We start from the raw sequence: 19,267 nt of genomic DNA on the forward strand, positions 1-19,267 counted from the left end.
AAATTACATTTTTCAGCAGCGGTAAGTATGAGCGAAATCTCCTAGAAGACAACAACATTTCAGGATAAAATAGATACACTCTTTATCAAATTAACAGAGAAGTGTGGCTGGAAACTTAATGGAAGCTCTAGGCATTAGACCAATTTACAGAGGAAAAAGAAAAGATTACATGTCCAAGGAGTTTGTATCTTAGAAACAAAATTTGCAAAACCAGTCTGTAGACTGATATTTTTCAGAGGAAAAGCAAGATGAGTGAGTGTCTTTGCCATTGCTCAATGAAGAACTTGCAACTATTTATTCTCAATATTTGACAACATCTCAGAATCCAATTAAATGTCCTTTGGAATCTTAGCAGCCTCCAAGTGTTCTATTTTAGTGGACAGAGAACTGGTCTGAAAGTTAGGAAGGCATAGATTCCAATCTCAGCAGTCCCATTAGCAGATCTTGGGGCAATCCATTTCTTCTCTGCATGCATTCATTTCTTCCTCTGAAAAATAAGGTCTTGGATGTAGATAATCTCTATAATGCCTTCGGGCTTCACATACTAGGATTCTATACATTGAAAGAAATAAAGATCCTTAAGAGTGAGAGATTCAAGCGACTCCATTCTTTATATTGAACTGCATAAACCAGGTCACATAGATTATCTGGTTTATACTCAGAAACAAGCTGGCTTAGAAATCTAGCTAAGTCCTTTTCTCTTTGGGTCTTGAGAGGTCTCAATTGTAGAATAAAGGAATTGAACTAGATAACCTGAGTACATTTTAAATAAGACACATTGTTGATGAGCTCAAGATAAATGAGGTTGAATACCTTGATGTTGGAAAGCTTATTGGTCTTGGTTAGTTAATGATTTTATTTATATAGTGAATAAACACTGTCCCGACCAAAAGCGATTGGCCTAAATATTTAGGGCACTTTTTTTCTGCTCTTTCTCCTTTCTAAGCCAGCCAGTCTTCATCATTCCAATGCGTACAGAGTAAGAGAAGAGAAAATTAGAGAAAGAGAAAGAGATCTGGGAACTGCAGCATTTCTCAGGGTGTATCTAAGCATGAGCAGTGACAGGGACTCTAGCATCCGCAATGTGATCTCCTTTCATCAACCAACAACTTCTCAGAGTTAACACAAACATGTCTTCTGATGAAATCACTAGTGTGTGAAAAAACCCTGCTCTCTTCCTTTTTATTCTAGTTACCATTTACGGGACACTTATGAGCTGCCTACATATTATATTAACCCCGTCTCTATATTATCCCATTTAATCCATACGACAATCCTGAGATACTAGTATTATAACTCCAGTTTACAATAGAGAAAATTAAGACTTAGAGAGGCTAAGCTTCTAGCTAAGATCACACAGGTAGTCTCAAGCATCTAGGAGCAGAACCAAGCTTCAAAGTTACATTTTCAAACTCCATAGACTCCACTGCCACTCCATTGCCTTGCCTTGTCTCCATTTAAGGATATTTGCAAACATGAAACATTATTATCTTCGTTTGTTTTTACATGTCTCCCTATCTGAGCTTTCGCTATCCAAATATTTGCTTTAACGACCTGCAAAAATCTTTCATCAAAAACTCACCATCCAAACCAAAAACCTAGTCTAACAAATTTGTCATGCATACACTCACTTCTGTTGTTTGCAAGTCTGGGCAGAAGGAAGCAGAGTATGCTACAGCATTAGCTCAGCCATTCTTCCCACAGGGCTACATCAAGGGCTCCTATTGCTTAAATGTGTCATACTTTACTCATATCTTCCTCACATTATGAAGTGAAATGTTTTAAAGAAAGTGCAAAAGTTAGTGAATAAAATAAGTAAATAGAGTATTAACTAATTAATTAATTAAAGAGCCTAGCAAAGCCTACACGTTAGAAAAATGGGAAGTAATAAAGTGAACTGAGGGAGGAGAAAGCTGTCATTCTCTTCTGGACATATTCCAATGAGGCCTGCACTCTATCCATCTAAGGCGACGACTGTAATCAATGTCACCCATGACTCCACGTTACCAAAAACGAACAATGTTCAGCCACTATTTTACTCAGCTTCTTACCAGGATTAGACACAGTTGTTGGGCTACATACACTCTCTTCATTGAACTTTCAAGATGGTTCTCCTGGTCCTCTTCTTAGTTAAATGACTGCTGATTCTCAATTTTCCATCGTCTGGATGCTGGAGGGACCCAGACGTCAGTTTCTGAAACTTCATCTTCTCTCTGTCTACATTTGCTCCCAAGGTAACCTCATCCAATTTAAACGCTACATATAAGCAGCTATTAAGTCTTAATCTTCAGTCTGACATCCTTGTTGTACTTCATCGCAGCTCTCTGTACCTTATACTCCTAATTTCTGTCCAGACCTAAAAAAGAAAAAGACTGATTTGTAGTATTTGATGAATTTTTGGCACAAAGGAACCCAACGCATGGCCAGTTTTCAAGGCACCATTGTGGTATTTGCTCTTTTGAAACAGTATTTGTTTCCACATATCACTGGGTATCTCTAACGGTACTTGAAATCTGCAACTCTGATTCTTGGATGTTAAGGAGGCTTCTCAAACTTATGACCGAAATGCAATTTTTAGGCGCTCTCTTTTCAAACCTAATCTGCCACAAATCTCAAATGACACCATCATTTCCCCAATTTCTCAGGCAAAATTTCCTGGGAAAAAGTCTACGACTTTCTCTGTTAACTCTCAGCTTGAAAGCTTCTAAAAGGAGTTTCCCAAACTACTAAAAACCTGGAGGTAAAATTATTCTGGAACATTGGCCACTGTCCCAGTTTTAGCTCCTGAAGAACTTGTAGACTGAGAGCTTGGTTTTAGACGAAGAAAGCTCAACACTGGAGAAAATCTCTCAAAAAGAAGCACATGCCATCTTAAAGTATTACCTGGATGTGAGGTCATGTACAAAAAGGGCAACGGTGTGATAAGAGTTGAACTTTCTACATACTGTAATACCCACCCTTGCAAGAGAGTGACGCGGACCGTTTTGGTGCCCACTAGGGACCATGGGAACCCAGGCAAGTCATGGCTGAATTCGTGCTACATATGCTCCTGCCCTGTGTGGCCACATCGTTGCTGATAGGATTTTGTATTTCAGGGTAACTAGAATGGGTGTTTAATCTAATCATGCGTCTGTGTATTTGCACGTGTTTGTGTGAGCCTGTGTTTTCTTCATGCCAATTAGTAGCTCACCAGAAAACCTGTCTTCCACATACGAGTAGGATCAGAAACCAGAAATAGGTCCAGACTCTCCATGTTTACTACAAAAATTTTCAGACACATAATCATGTAAGGTAATATAATGTACCTGACATGGAGATTTAATATGCGATCACAATTTTGAGATGTTTATTGTGGATCCTTTTAACAAGATTTGCATAGTTACAGCTATTTTTGTGCCCCTACTGGAACCCATCCCTTTCCTTCTTTTTCAGATACAACTATTATATATGTATTATAGATACATGAAGGTAATATGTATTCCCAGGAAGAAGAGTTATTCTGTGAATGTGTGGGTAGTCACACACATTCCTGGTGCTACTAAATCCTGATGGAAATATATGGCTGTGTGCAACTCTGATCCTGTAGCTGTTATTGTTGTATCATTCTTCCTGCCAGAAACATCTCCAGCCTGTTTCTAGAAAGAATTTCCAAAAATAGTCTCTCCAATATTAGTGGGACTGTCAGAAATGTCCTCCCTCTTTGGGAGGAGCTCCTTAGGCAATCCAACACCTGTTCTCCCTTCCCTCATCTTGCTTGTCTCTTCAAAGAAAAGAAAATACTTTTAGAGAACACTTTCAAACTAGTTTTAGGTTTTCAAAGTCCAGTGTTCTTTGAGTTTCTTTTCTGCCCCAAAGTTCCCTCACATAATCACAGCTATGTTTCAAAATGACTTTATTCTAGGTATAGAGTGTCCAGCTTGATTCCAGTTCAGATTTGCCCCCTGAAGGAGTCTTGGATATATTCACGAGTACCCTTATGTGGAACAAATAGGAAAAAATCATAGCTACATGATCAGATATGCAAAAAGAAAAAAACCCATATGTACAATTTAAAACAAATATATAACATGCATGTTAGTATAGTTTATATTAACATATATTCATGGTATACTATGTATTTTATTTTAAATGCATATATATATATTTAAAAGCACGTATTTTGTTATATACTTATAAAACTGGGTTCCTATAACATCGTTGTTTCTCTCATTTGAAGCCTGCATAGTAAGTTATCTGCTTCAGGTGATGTATGCATTATATTCCCGATTAGAATATGGCCTCGTTAGGAATGAGAACTGTAGCAACCTACTTTATGATTTCTGCACTCTGCTTTGCCTTGATTCCTGGAATATAGCTAAGTATACAAAATCTATGGAGTTATGAATTTTTAATCTAGAAATCAAGGTGAGCAATGGAAATATAGGAATTATAGATGCCAAAAAGAAAACAGACCTCAGAAACTCCAGATGTTTTTACTCTGCCGTGGGAATGAGTTGACACATGTAGGAAACCAAGGCTCTGGATTAAAGGACCAGCTAGACATCATATGGGCAAGGGAATAAAACTGGGCAGATTGAATAGAGAACAGAAAAGTCAAATTTTAGGGTGAAAGTCACATCAAATGTGAATTTCAGTTTCGGTTCATTTCAGTTCATAGCAATTCAGTTCATAGATAGAAATCACTAAAATGTGCATCTTTCCCACTCTTACAACAAAAAAAATTTGGGGGAAAATAGGATTTTAAAATTTTATGAGAGAATTTTATGAGGTCACAAGGACAAATAATTGACCTAAAATATGGAGAGACACACACACCAGCAGTGAAAAGTAAGACTTCAGCATTTGTTTACCTGGGATGTTGCCACTGAATTCCACATAAGCTGGTAAGAAGAATCAACCGGAAAGTTTTAATGAGTTGCTAACAGCTAAGTATAGATTAGTGAAAGGGTATGAAATTGTAGCAGGATTCTCACACAGAGAGTGGTGACATCGAGGCTTTTCTTTCCAGGAAGCCACTTTATTCCTGCCAGCACCGCTCAGTTGGGTTCATACCCGAAGAACTGAGCTCCCAAACGCCCCGTGACATAGTTTTTTAATACATTTTCTATTTCTTTGTCTCCCATACATGGTAACACACAAACATGGAGTCTGATTAAGTAGTCTCAGTTTACAAGGTCATGAGGGATGTTGTCACGTAGGTGCATAGCCAGGTTACCTTGAAGTTTTTTCTTTTCTCTCTCTCTCTCTTTTTCTCTCCTTAGGTTGGGGACCCTACCACAAAATTTATTTGGGCCATGGACATAGGGATATTCATACACTCTTCCAGGATTTTCTTCTAGGTGCTCATAAGGAAGATGCAGGAAAATCCCAAGAAAGCTTTCACCATGATACTGGCTAGGACAGAGAAATAAGAATTACTGTTGATACTCTGCCCCGTTCCAAACCCAATATCTCCCTTAGGAAACACAACACTTGACCTGTGTAAGGAAAAGTAACCAAACTTTAACCACGGCTAGGAGTTAGGAATAGAAAAACAAAGTCCATGCCTGAGAAGTGAGGAAGTAAATGCAAGATCCAGTGTGGTAGGGGGGCAGGGACACTTGAAAAGTCCGTACCCTGGAGGCTCAGGCTCACAGTGCCTAAATTTTAATTAAAACACCAGAGAATGCTCCCAGGACTCCTTCCCACACACTTAAAAGCTTTGAATGAAAAGAACATTGAAATGCAGCAGAGAGAGTGCAAGAGACAGATTTTCTCTGGAGAGCAGAGTAAATGGAAATTCGGTGGCAAGGAAGGATCCAACACCAAGGTGGGAGAAAACTTCAAACCCAGTCCAACTCCTAAGTAGATTAGCAAAAATCACCATGTAAAAGGCTACAAGAAGAAAAGGCATGATTATCTCCAAGCATAAAAATGATTTGTCAGTACCCACTGTCCTACACAATTTGCCGGGTTTTTAACAACAACAACAACAGAAACAAAATAAAACAAACAAAAACCTAAACAACAACAGCAAAACTTATGAGGCATACACGGAGATTGAGTATAGTCTGAAAAGACAAAAGCAAGCAACAGAACCAGACTCACATATTCACAGATGTTGAAATTATCAGATAAGAAATTTAAAATAACTATTAATAGTGTGTTAAACCCTCTATTGGGAAAAAAAAAAAAACATCAGAAGGCAAAATACTAGATCAGATAAGTCGTCCTCAGAGATAGAGGCCATAAGAAAAAATAAATTGTGATACTAAACAAAAGTCAGAGTAACAGATATGGAGAAGGACTCCCATGGGTTTACCAGTAAACTCAACACAGACAGGAAAAAATCAGTCAGCTTAAAATAAATTAATAGAAATAATTACAATTGAAATAGAAAGAGAAAAAAAGTGAAAAAAAAAAAACCAGAACTGTTCAAAGCATTAGAGAGATGAGAGACAATATAAAATGGTCTACATACTCGGAATAAGAGATGGAGAAAATAAAGAATAAATATTTGATGAAATAATAACTTAGAATTTTTCAAAATTAATAGCAGACACCAAACCACAAATTCAAGGTCACAGAACATAAAGTAGAATCAGTAGCAATAAAACTACACCTGGATCTATTGTTTTTGCTGAAATTCAAAGACAAAGAGAACCTTGATGGCAGTTGGAGGTGGGAGGAAAGACATATTACTGAAAAAAATGTATATATATTTGTAAGAGTTACAGCCGACTTCTCATTAGAAATCAATGTAAGCAGGAAGGCAGTGGAGTGACACATTTAAAATAATGGAAGAAAAAAAAAAGTCAGCCCTGAATTTTATATTCAGTGGAAATGCCTTTGAAATATCTTTGAAAGAATTTAAAAAATTCAAGTGTCTTTGAAAAAATTGACTTTTGGGTTCACCTCCAACATATAAAGAACTTGGGAAACTGTGACTTCCATCAAGAAAAACCTGAACAAACTGTGTTTCAATGACTTTTTTTTAAATCTATCACTGAACAGAGATCACACTACTACCCTGAAATTTGGAGAGATGGACAAATTTAGAGATACACAGCTGAGACCTCTTTGTCTGGAGCAGAAGCCACTGTAAACCAGAGCTATAAAGTGGAAGAGAAACTTAATGATTTTGACTAATTGCTAGAGCTAAGGGTAGATTAATATGAGAGAGAAACTCTTGAGGACCTCAGAATTAGAGGGAAGCCCATAGTTTCATGAGTGTTCTGTCCAGGAATCCCAACAAGTTCTAACAGTGAAGATCTGACAAAGATCCCCATGTAGCTTTGCAAGAAGGAAAGGAAGAGTAATCAGTATGAAATATGCAGAGTATTCTCCATAATAAAAGACCTATTCTCCAATGGTATATACTGTTTTTAAATATTTATTCATATCTAAAAATAGTTCTCAGAGCACATTTTGGGAAAGCCTTTATAGAAAAAATGTATATATTTCATCTGGCAAAGAGAAAGTATTCTGTCCTTATAGCTATTCTTGTGATTATTGGCATAGTATCCCTTCTTCTCAACTCCCTGGTTAATAACCTTTGGGCAATATATATACATATATTGCCCCCAACTGTGTAACTTAAAATATATGCTTTGGGCCAAAGCACATCTCAAACATTCTTCCAAGAAGAGCTAGTCGGTAAACACTATGACATGAGGAAATCTGGGATCACTTACGTTCCCTGACAAAATACCTTTCCCACTTGTTTGTAGGTGTCAAAGTCAAATGAAAACATTTTTATGAGAATTGAAAAATCAGCAAGCTTACTGATAGACTTCTTTGCCTAAGAACCCAGTTTTGTGGGAGGCAAGGGGCTGACAATGGCTTCCAGGTGCACATAAGGGGGCATGAAAATAGTAAGAAGCATGAAACATGGAGGATGAAGTTTCCAAAAATCTGTTCCCTCAATTTCACAATTTTCAGTAGGCTCAAGTGTTTCTGCTGTGGCTTGTTTAAAACTATCGATCATTTTGGAACAGAAAAGTGACTCAGCTCCTCAGAACTGGGACTTCAAGGAACAATCTCTGAAGAAATTTTTCTGCTTCTTCGAATAGTGAGTTTATTTATCAAGAATTTGCACTCCCTGGGTCAAAAGAGTGAGACACACAATTAGAAGGGGATCTGGTGATATCTCCTTCTTTTCTTTCCAGATCCCTCTGCTAGACAACAAGCAAGGATGCTGGTTTTCTTTGGGAACATTTATTTGCCTTTTTGATACCAAGGTGTGCTTTGGAGAATAGGAACATGAGGTGAATTAGGCTCTTGTCAATTTACATGAAAACTCTAAAAAGCCAGTGACACCTCCTAGTTCCGTAAGTGTTCATTTTATTCTCCACAGCAATCTCTTGTTAGGAAAACAACCCGTCCTGTGAGTCAGACTTATGTTTGTCTATACCCCATGGAGAGCTGGGAGACAAATAGATTAAATCAAAGGCTGAGTTTGCACAGAAAGGAAAAGCTTTTCAGGGGTATTGTCACTGTTGTGTTTAGTGGTTCTCGATCAGATGTGTGCTACAGTGTCCTTGTTTGCTTCCTCATGATTGCCTGAAGTACCATCCATCAGTCCCCTCGTCTCAGCCATATCTACCCATGCTTCATGGCCATAGTCATGAGTCTCCTCTTTCAGGAAGTCTCCACAGATTTTCCTTCAGTCTACGATCCCGATTCCCCTTCCTGGTGCAATCTAAATTAAGAAACAAGCTCCTAACAGAGCACAGTGGCCTCACTCTGTCCAGTGGCCCAAGGTTTGATTTTATTGAAGTCTCTGGCATTGAACCTCGGCAGCATGTGCTGGTATTTGGCATGCACCAATGGTCATGGCTAGCTAGTGGTCTGCATGTCGGTACCTCCGGCCTCCTCACTAGTGCAAGAGAGAAATCTGCAGCGATCTGCAAGAGAGAAATATGCTTCCTGCATTGTCCTCCTTATCTCCCACATTTATGCAATTTTTTGCCTTTCAACCATCCAAATTACTTCACAGTCACCAACTCACTGATGAGGCTATATAATGGCTTGGCAAGGCAATTCCTCCTCATTGTCATTGTCACCCAGAAACTAAGGTTCCATTGCATAAAGCACCTTGCCAAAGCATGCTCGGTTGGAAAATAGTGAAGCCAACTCTTTCAAAGACTTATCAATCCCACCCCACGTTCTTCTCAGGAAAAACAAGTTTGTTGTGTCTAATTCTATTGTTTCATTAAAACCCAGTTAAGTTAATGCTTTGCCTAGAATAGAGAATGGAAAGTCACTAAAAACATATCAGATTAAATTGTGGAAAGACTGCAGTAAAAAGGTATAAAATAGGGACGCTTGGGTGGATTAGTTGGTTAAGCGTCCAAGTCTTGATTTGGGCTCAGGTCATGATCTCATGGTACATGGGTTCAAGCCCCGCATCAGCCTCCACACTAACAGTGCAGAGCTTGCTTGGGATTTTCTAAGTCGGTCTGTCTGTCTGTCTATGTCTCTCTCTCTCTCTGCCTTTCCCCCACTTGCTATCACTCTTTCCCTCTCAAAATAAATAAACTTTTAAAAAGTAGAAATAAATAGCATTAATATAGAAAGAGTCTGAACTCAGATTACCTCACAAATGTCTTTAAATCTTAGTCCACTTTAAGGAAAATGAAATGGGAAGCCATAAAGAATTTGTCAGGGGTGAGGTTTACACAGGAAATACAGTGTGGAAATCCAATCCAAAGACTTGTATTTAAGTAAAATATCTTGCCTTTACATCAAAACACTGCTGAATGGTTGCACATTATATTATGTGTAAATGAAATATTTAAGGGATGCATATATAATTTATTAGGATTCTTACATTTAATTAACCCTCCTGATTAGTCAATCAATGGACTGGTCTCAAATAAAAGAATTTCTACCACAATGTAAAAAAAAATGTTCAAAAATGGTGCCAAAAGAAAGAGAGGTACAGTCAAGTCTGCAAGAAGGACAGATACACCATGAGGTCTGGGATATGATGCACTCACTGGAGACTTCCATTTGGTGCCCCCTTCCCAGGTGCTTTCTCATGCCAAGGACTCCAGAATGCTACCCACATCAGCTGGGTGCAGAGGGATCTTGCCCTGTGAGAGCTTCTTCCCAGAGAACGTATACTGTGCTCTTTGTTTCTTGGAAAAATCATAATTCCACTATAGGCAGGTGCATTGGAGGGTCCACTGCGTAGCAGCAAGAGTGGCTGGAAGGCGCACAGTGAGTCTGGCACCTGTGCCTCAGCCCAGGCCCAGATGCCCAGAGCAAAGCCTCGTCCATCATCCTGGGTCAGTGAAGCTTGAAAGTGAGAGCCCCACCCACAGACACCATCTGGGGAAGTGGAAAGAGCCTGTGAAGCCAGAGTCAGAAAAATTGGCTTTGAAGTTTGGCTGTGACTCTTTCCAACAGGAATTTTCTAGACGAGTCACAAAATTGCTCTGGATCTGAATTTCCTTCACCTGTAAATTAAAAGGAAGATAACAATTCCACTCTGTCTGACTCAGATGTTTTTTGTGAATATAGGAAACAGAGACTTTCCCTGCTTCTTTTCTAAAGGGAAGCTTCTGCCCGTCTCCCCACGCTTTTGTCTCTCTATACTCTTCCATTAAAAGCTGCTTCAAAATGATGTGAAGGTGCTAATTTGTCAATGTGGGATATTTACTGAATCATATTTTACTAGTGGGACTTAAATATCAATATCTACATGTGTTCATCATCCTTGCTGGTGGTAAATTGACTTAGAATTTTCCTCCTCATAAAGGCAGCTTTCTGTGGTCTCATTTGGGGCCCTGACATTTCTATCTACTGAGGATAAGGTATAAGGCAATAGATTCCAGCTCCAAACCACATTCTACATTCCATTATATGTGGATCCTTGAATCATGAAATAAAAGACCAATTATCAATACTATGCACTTTATATGCCATCTGATTATTCATGGTTTGTATAACAGCTTTGGTCAGAAACATAAAGGATAATAGAAGTTAAATGATCAGGGGTGCCTGGGTGGCTCAGTCTGCTAAGCAACTGACTCTTGGGTTCGGCTCAGGTCATGATCTCACGCTTCATGGGTTCCAGCCCCGCGTCGGGCTCTGCATTAACAGTGTAGAGCCTGCTCAGAATTTTCTCTCTCTCCATCTCTCTCTGCCCCTTGCCAACTCATGCCCTCTCTCTGTCTTTCTCCAAGTAAATAAATAAACTTAAAAAAAGACCAGACAACAATCAAAAACAATCCAAACCTCTAACAGTCAAGATCAGAAATAAATGCCTTATGAAATAATTGATTACATACAAAACAGAATAACAAGATACACATGATAAATATAACTATTTCAGAGTCATCAATTGTTGCAAAGGGAAAGGAGGAGACATCAGCTTCTTACAGAAATGCGGAACTGTGACCTTGACCCTGTTTGACCCCTGAAAAGTTGTATCTCACTTTCACCAAGAGTGCAGCATGGCTTAGATGACCACTATGCTTTTTATTGACCAAATATGAGGTGTTTTGTTTTGTTATTGTTGTTGTTCAAGCAGATATCTCAGACAACAAAATTCAGTTGCTTATGCCTCCATTTCCCCCAACTGTAAAAGTAGACTTCACTGGAGAAGTTCTTGCTTCAGCAAGGAGTTTGGTGGAACAGTGAGATAATAACTAGGAAAGTTCTTTGTAAGGTACAAAGCAGAAATGCACATAAAAATATATACATACACAGACAAACATATACAAAATGCATATATATATATATACACACATTATAAGTAAATTTTTTTTATAATTTATTCATTTTTTAAGAGAGAGATATTGAGAGAGAGAGAGAGAGTATACAAGCTGGGAGGGGCAGAGAGAGAGAAACAGAATCTGAAGCCAGCTCCAGGCTCTGAGTTGTTAGCACAGAGCCCAATGCAGGGTTCGAACTCAGGCTTGAACTCATCAACTGGGAGATCATGACCTGAGCTGAAGTTGGACACTTAACCAAACTGAGCCACCCAGACACTTTTTTTTAAATTATTATTATTGTAATTTTTGGGACAGGATATGTGACCCTGTCCCTTTCTTTAAGCATGCTTCTTAGAAGAAAATTTTTATGTTTATTTATTTATTTATTTTAATTTTTTTTAACATTTATTCATTTGTGAGAGACAGAGAGCACAAGCAGGGTAGGGGCAGAGCAAGAGCAAGACACAGAATCTAAAGCAGGCTCCAGGCTCTGAGCTGTCAGCACAGAGCCTGATGTAGGGCTCAAACCCACCAACCGTGTGATCATGACCTGAGCCAAAGTTGGATGCTTAACCAACTGAGCCACCCAGGCACCCCTCTTTAAGCATGCTTTTCGAGCACCTGATATGAGCCAAACACACTGTAACATTTGTGTAGCACGTGTTCTTTCATGGAAACCTCACACCAACTCGTTTGAGATAGGAATTATTGCCATCTCTTACAGATAAGAAATATAACGCTTGGGGGGGATGCTCTTCAATGGGCATAGGGCCCAATGTGGCCATTTTTCAGAGCTACTGACTGAGTTGTAATGAGTAAAGTTGTGTGGGTTGTTATCCTTAAACCTCCTAACACCTGTTTTAACCAAATCACCTTGTGTGGCATATGGTGGAGCTAGATGTAGACCAATAGAGGAGTTTGCAGTTTTATTATATTCATCGTGCCCTGGAGAGAACAGAGTGCACCACGAGGGGCCACATGGAGAAGGACCAGCATCAGTCCCAAGGCAGAGAGATTGGAACCGTGAGACGCACTTGTGTTGTGGCTCCTGCAGGAAGAATGGGCAACGCTAACAGCTTTAAGACTGGATGATGTGAACAATGTAAATAAATTCAGCAGGCTCTAGGGCCTAGGGTCTTCTCTTGGTTGCCTGGCACTTGGCCTTGGGGCAGTTAAGGCAGGCATATCATGGTCTGAAGTATGACCTCCTGATAAAGGAAGACAATTGGGTTCTCAACTGGCTGTTCAGTAAAAACAGCTGACAGGCCTCCAGCCAGAACCTCCAAACTGGGTCAGGATAACACACACACACACACACACACAAATTTTACCATGGCACTTAATATTTGGAGGGTACATTTGACAATTTATTAATATTTTTCCTCTTTGAAAGAAAATTGAGAAGATAGAAAATGACATGGCAACATAAAAAGGAAGTGAGAGATTTGGCCAAGGGTCAAATCTCAGCTGTCCTGCTTACTAGCCAAATAAACTCCAACAATGTATTTACCTTCTTTATGTCCCTTTTTTTCCCCAAATATATAATACTAGTATTTAATTCAATATGCCTTATAGTAATTCTCTACATATGTTAGCTTTAAAAAATTCAGCATCTACATAGGGGCACTTGTACCCCAATGTTTATAGCAGCACTCTCAACAATAGCCAAATTGTGGAAAAAGCCTAAATGTCCATCAACTGATGAGTGGATAAAGAAATTCTGGTTTATATACATGACGGAGTACTACGTGGCAATGAGAAAGAACGAAATATGGCCCTTTGTAGCAACGTGGATGGAACTGGAGAGTGTTATGTTAAGTGAAATAAGCCATACAGAGAAAGACAGATACCATATGTTTTCACTCTTATGTGGATCCTGAGAAACAGGATCCCATAGGGGAGGGGAAGGAAAAAAAAAAGAAAAAAAAGAGGTTAGAGTGGGAGAGAGAGCCAAAGCATAAAAGACTCTTAAAAACTGAGAACAAACTGAGGGTTGATGGGGGGTGGGAGGGCGGGGAGGGTGGGTGATGGGCATTGAGGAGGGCACCTGTTGGGATGAGCCCTGGGTGTTGTATGGAAGCCAATTTGACAATAAACTTCATATATTGAAAAAAAAACTGAGAACAAACTGAGGTTTGATGGGGGGTGGGAGGGAGGGGAGGGTAGGTGATGGGCATTGAAGAAGGCATCTTTTAGGATGAGCACTGGGTGTTGTATGGAAACTAATTTGACAATAAATTTCATATAATAAAAAAAAAAATTCAGCAGCTAAATACAGTTACCTAAAGCAGCATTTGGTCCTTCAGAATAATTTATGAGATTTTCTACCCTATCCTACTCAAATGATAGCATTGAATGAGAAATTATAACTACAAATTACAGAATCTAAGACCAAGCTTATTAGGATGAAATGGAAATAAAATGGAGTTATAACATTGAAAAATCTTGGAATCTCTAAAAATAATAGTAACAGTAAAAGATCTGTGTTAGAACTAATGAATGTCTTACCATATCCATCTTAATGATAGAGTCACTAAAAATCAGTGAAGTTGTGTCATAATAGCCAAGATATCTTTAATGTATTTTATTTACCCATTGCCTGAATACCAATGCAGAAATAAATGCAAATAAAAAGTGTTAGACTAGAATAGAACCCGGGGAATCACCTGGTTTAACACGGTTGTTTTAGATATGGACTCCTGTAGTGAGAGAGGAAACCCATCTGTAAATATCCTCGATGAAACTTATCCTCAAGATCTCTGGAGCAGAGAAGACTCAAGTTCATATTCCTTGGTTGGGGTTTAGATTTTCCAGAAGGCCAAGCATCAGGCACCCATTCAGAACAGAGTCATCAATAGCCCCATTAAAGCAGAAGCCTGGGACTTCTTTCACTGCATACATTCTGTGTTTCTCATTTGCTTGGGTTCTTCCTCACTATAGAGACCTGGAAAATAATACTGGATGAAGGTCATGACAGCTTCATGGGCTTATGGAAGTCACTCCTTATTCTGATCCTCATTATTAAAATGGGCTGTATAGGGGCACCAGTGGCTCAGTCCATTAAGCATCTGACTCTTGATTCTGGCTCAGGTTATGATCTCATTGTTCTTCTTGAGTTCAAGCCCCACGTTCCGCTCCTCAGAGCCTGCTTGGGATTCTCTCTCTCCCTCTATCTCTGTCCCTTCCCTATTTGTGCTCTTTCTCTCTCTTAAAATAAATAAGTAAAATAGAAAATAAAATAATAAAATAAAATAGGCTATATAATGATACTCACTTCCCAAGAATGTTGTTAAAAGTCAATTCAGGGGCACCTGGGTGGCTCAGTACATTGAGCTTCTGACTTCGGTTCACGTCATCATCTTGCAATTGGTGAGTTTGAGCCCCGCGCAGGCTCTGTGCGGACAGATTCTGTGTCTGCTTCAGATTCTGTGTCTCCCTCTCTCTCTGCCCCTCCCCTGCTCTCTCTCTCTCAAAAATAAATAAACATTAATTTTTTTTAAATGTCAACTCACAATGGCAACATGGTGGCTAGCACATAATAGGTCCAACATAAGTTTTTATTTGGTCTTAATTTTCACTTAATATTTAATGTGACCTACCTTGTTTCATCCTCTAAAGCACCATAATCCCTTTCAAAGTCTTTTTTTTTAATGTTTATTTATTTCTGAGACAGAGAGAGACAGAGCATGAGTGGGGAAGGGGCAGAGAGAGAGGGAGACCCAGAATCAGAAGCAGGCTCCAGGCTCTGAGCTGTCAGCACAGAGCCCGATGCGGGGCTCGAACTCACAAACCATGAGATCATCATCTGAGCTGAAGTCAATCACTCAACTGACTGAGCCACCCAGGCGCCCCCCCTTTCAAGGTCTTAATGGATATTTCTATTATTGTCCCAAAGCCCTTCACCTGTTCCTCAAAATGTATCTAATGTGTTCTGTGTCTCATGGGATGTTCTCTTAGGTCTCTTTCCTCGGTCATCCATCACTTTATGTGTTTGTGTTGTCATTTATTAATATCCAAGTGCTCGATACAAATTATTTTGGTGGGGAAACAGAGATGTTTCAGACAGAGAAACACTGTGCATCACTAGAAGCATCTTTGAGGACAAAATGCTTTGAATGACAGGAATGATGACACCATTCTTTTTTGGTCAAACTCCTAGGGTTGGGGTAGGTAAACCTGCCACTTACCCCAAGCCAAGCTGTGTAGAGATCAATGTTTACGCTGTCTGGAAGCACATATGAAATCAACGACGTGGGAAGAAGGTTCACCATCTATTTTAAAATGCTACCTTCTATTTTCAACAGAACATGTACAATTTCTGTTTAGCAATTTCAGCTAATTGTTGGATTAACATTTTTGGGAACAGATTGCAAACTTCAAAATGGAAAAGATCATTTTAGGGAGGGAAGCTAGGCAGCTGTCAGGGAGTCGGAATTAACATACATTTGCATAACAGATGTACAGTAAGGTGTCTATGACAGACAATCACTGAATATTAATGCTATAGACCACGACATCATTTGCGTAAATGCTGTCTGCTGGGTATTGAGGTTGGTGTGCTCTTTGCAGAAGACAAAGGGCCAGAGATTGGAACAGATGCACCAGATACGCCGATGCATCTTAATTTATGACATCCTCATGAAAGACCTTGTGGTGTGATTTCAGATTTTATTACAAATAATTTGGAGATAAAGGAACTAAGTAATTATCTTTTCCCCTACAGTTAGTCTCTCTCAAAGGAAGAGCGTTCATTTGTGGACTGCCATTGTGATGCTCTCAGGAGAGTGGCATTCTTTTTATGAAGTGGGGGTGGGGTGAGGAAGAAAAAGAAAGCATTCCTGAAAGTCAACATTGTGCATTGAATAGATTTGGCTATTAGCATGTTGTTGGGCACCTGTCACAGAGCAACTCACCCCCCACTTGAATGAAGCAGCAGGTGATTCTATGACAGGTTTCAAATGGTAGTTTTTAAAAAGTGAATTAGCGTTGAAGTCTAAAACCCATTTTGTTAAGTCAATGTTATGAACATATGTTGAGCTTGTACTATGTGCGAAGCACCAGGTTTCTTTTCTTTGGTATCTTAATCAATTATTTGCTTTCTTCTGGCCAGTCTCTACTGACACCCTCCCCAGTAATTCCACTCCACTGACTTGCTTGTCTTGTTGACCTCCCAATGCACAACCAGTTCTGTATTGGCTAATTAAAGATGTCATGCATTTGATCGATATATATTTTAGCACATAACATGTGTCAAACCTTGTATCAGGAGCTCAGCATGTAAAGGTACAGCTTCTGCCCTAAAGATTCACTGTCTAGGGGGGATGACAGGCAACAAATGTTTATTGAGCAGCTACGACGCATTAGGCATGGTCTAGGTGTTGGAGGTGCAATGATAAATAAAGCTGACGATCACTACCCTCAAGGCACTTTCTGGTGGCAGAAAGACGATAGATTGGTAACCAAATAAATAAGATGATATCAAGCACAAGTAAAATAAGGTAGTGTGAGAGAGAATGGTAGCGACTGGGAGCGACTGGGTGTGGGGCAGGTCTGCTTTACTTTAAATTGTAAAAGACGTTTATATAAAAGTAACATTGGACCTGATACCTGCATGGTGAGAAGGAGGCAACCATATGGAGCCTCTGGAGCAATGCCATTTTAGTAGAAGTAATAGCAAATGCAAAGTTCCCAAGACAGAGCTCATAAACATGCAAATAACTTGTTCACAAGGAAATAACTTCTAAGTATTACGTAGTTTGTATATGTAATGGATGGGGACAAAGGACACAGCTCGTGATCCAGCTGCCCTGGAGTGAAGGTCGAGGGAGTTGGCAGAAAGAATGCACTTCTGTGTTGAGTCTCTCCTGTATCGATGCCTGAAGTGCAGGGAGAGAGTAAGTATTCCAAACAGAGAACATAGCATGTGCAGAGACCTTAGAGAGAGATACACAAAAGCAAGACAGTTCCCCATAATTGCCCTGTGGATACATGTGGCTACTCCATAAATTGTTGGGGAGAAGTGTTACAATATAAAGCTGTGAAGGCAGGGTAGGGGCTAAATCCAGAAGAATTTGTGTGTTAAATTATGTAGGTTTTGTCGCAAGGGAATAAGCAGCCATTTGGTTCAGAAACCTCATCTGGAGACACTGGATCATCTGGTAGAGAGGACATTGCAACATGGTAAGTCATGTCCCACCAGTTTTCTAGTTTTTGTTTTTGAAACCTCTCCCCTATGGGGATAAACGGAGAAACTTCAATAACAACTCAAATTCCTTTGATTCTCACCACAGTGGTTTACCCAGGATTGTTAACGACTCCCCCCAATCCACCAGGGAATCAAAAGGGAATGCCCACATGAATCTGAATCCTCTTTCCATTTCCCCTTACTGGTGTTATTTGACCACAAATAGTTCAGAGTGCTCATCCCTGCTGATACGTACAGGGGTCTCTGAAAAAATCTACCCCCAAAATCTACCCCCTGGGAAGGGGCTTCTCCTGGTATTTCTAATGATGTCTCCCCCTGTGATAGAAGAATTGAGATAATGTTTCCAGGAACAGGTGTTGAAAATTCTCATCCCACATAATATCACACTTTACTACTAAAGCAAGTCTCTGCCATCCATCTGTCTCTTCGAGATTCTCTTAAGAACCACTTCTTTGGTTTGTGCTTAAAGCTTCTCTCTCCCTAATCCCTAATACTAATTGCTAACGTCTACTATGTGCATACCCTAAGCTCTGTGCTACATTCTACATATGGAAGACTTTGCTTCAGCCTCGCGATGCCCCTATGATATAGTAGCTCTATTTAGTAGACAAGGAACAAAACTCAGGAGGTGTAAACCACTTGCCCTAGAATTCACAACCAGCAAGTGACCAGGCACCCAATTTGTAACCCATTTATGACCACTGTACTCTACTGCCTTTCTCGAGATCTCAGGGAGGAGTTCAGAGGACTGGCATAAGGTGACGGCACCTGCCGTGCTCGTCATTCTCTCTGTCGTCAGGTGCCTGCTCAAGTCCCTTCCTTCAAATACAAAAACCTCCTGGACGTCCATCCCCCAGTTACGACAACATACCCAGCCATGCTTAAATCACAGTTTATCTAGGCTCAAGAGAAAATTTTCTTACATGCCATCCTTTAGCTGCATCCTGCTTGTTGGTTATATATGTTTAAAGTGGTTGCAGACTGCCAGAAGGCGCAGATTACAGAATAAAACAACCTTGTTTTGTAGAACACTAGTCCATCCAAACTGGCTTCAAATTTATTGGACCTAGTCTGTTTTTTGAGCTCTTTTGGCGGCACTTCTCTGCCAAGATCAATTATAGGAGATACTCAAAAAGGAAGGAAACAACTCATTAAAACCCTTACCTGATGGGGGACAATATGGTGTAGTGAAAAACTCGAATCCTGCTGTGCATTCACACTGCCTTGATTATTGTGGAAATGAGTCAAAGGATGAGGGAATAGCTCAGCTGGAGATTAAGAGTTAAGGACGCTATTGTTGAAGTTGCTGCTATAAACATTGGGGTACAAGTGCCCCTGTGCATCAGCACTCCTGTATCCC

The sequence above is a fragment of the Prionailurus bengalensis genome, chromosome B1 (genome assembly GCF_016509475.1).
Source record: "Prionailurus bengalensis isolate Pbe53 chromosome B1, Fcat_Pben_1.1_paternal_pri, whole genome shotgun sequence".
NCBI classification, from domain to species: Eukaryota; Metazoa; Chordata; class Mammalia; order Carnivora; family Felidae; genus Prionailurus; species Prionailurus bengalensis.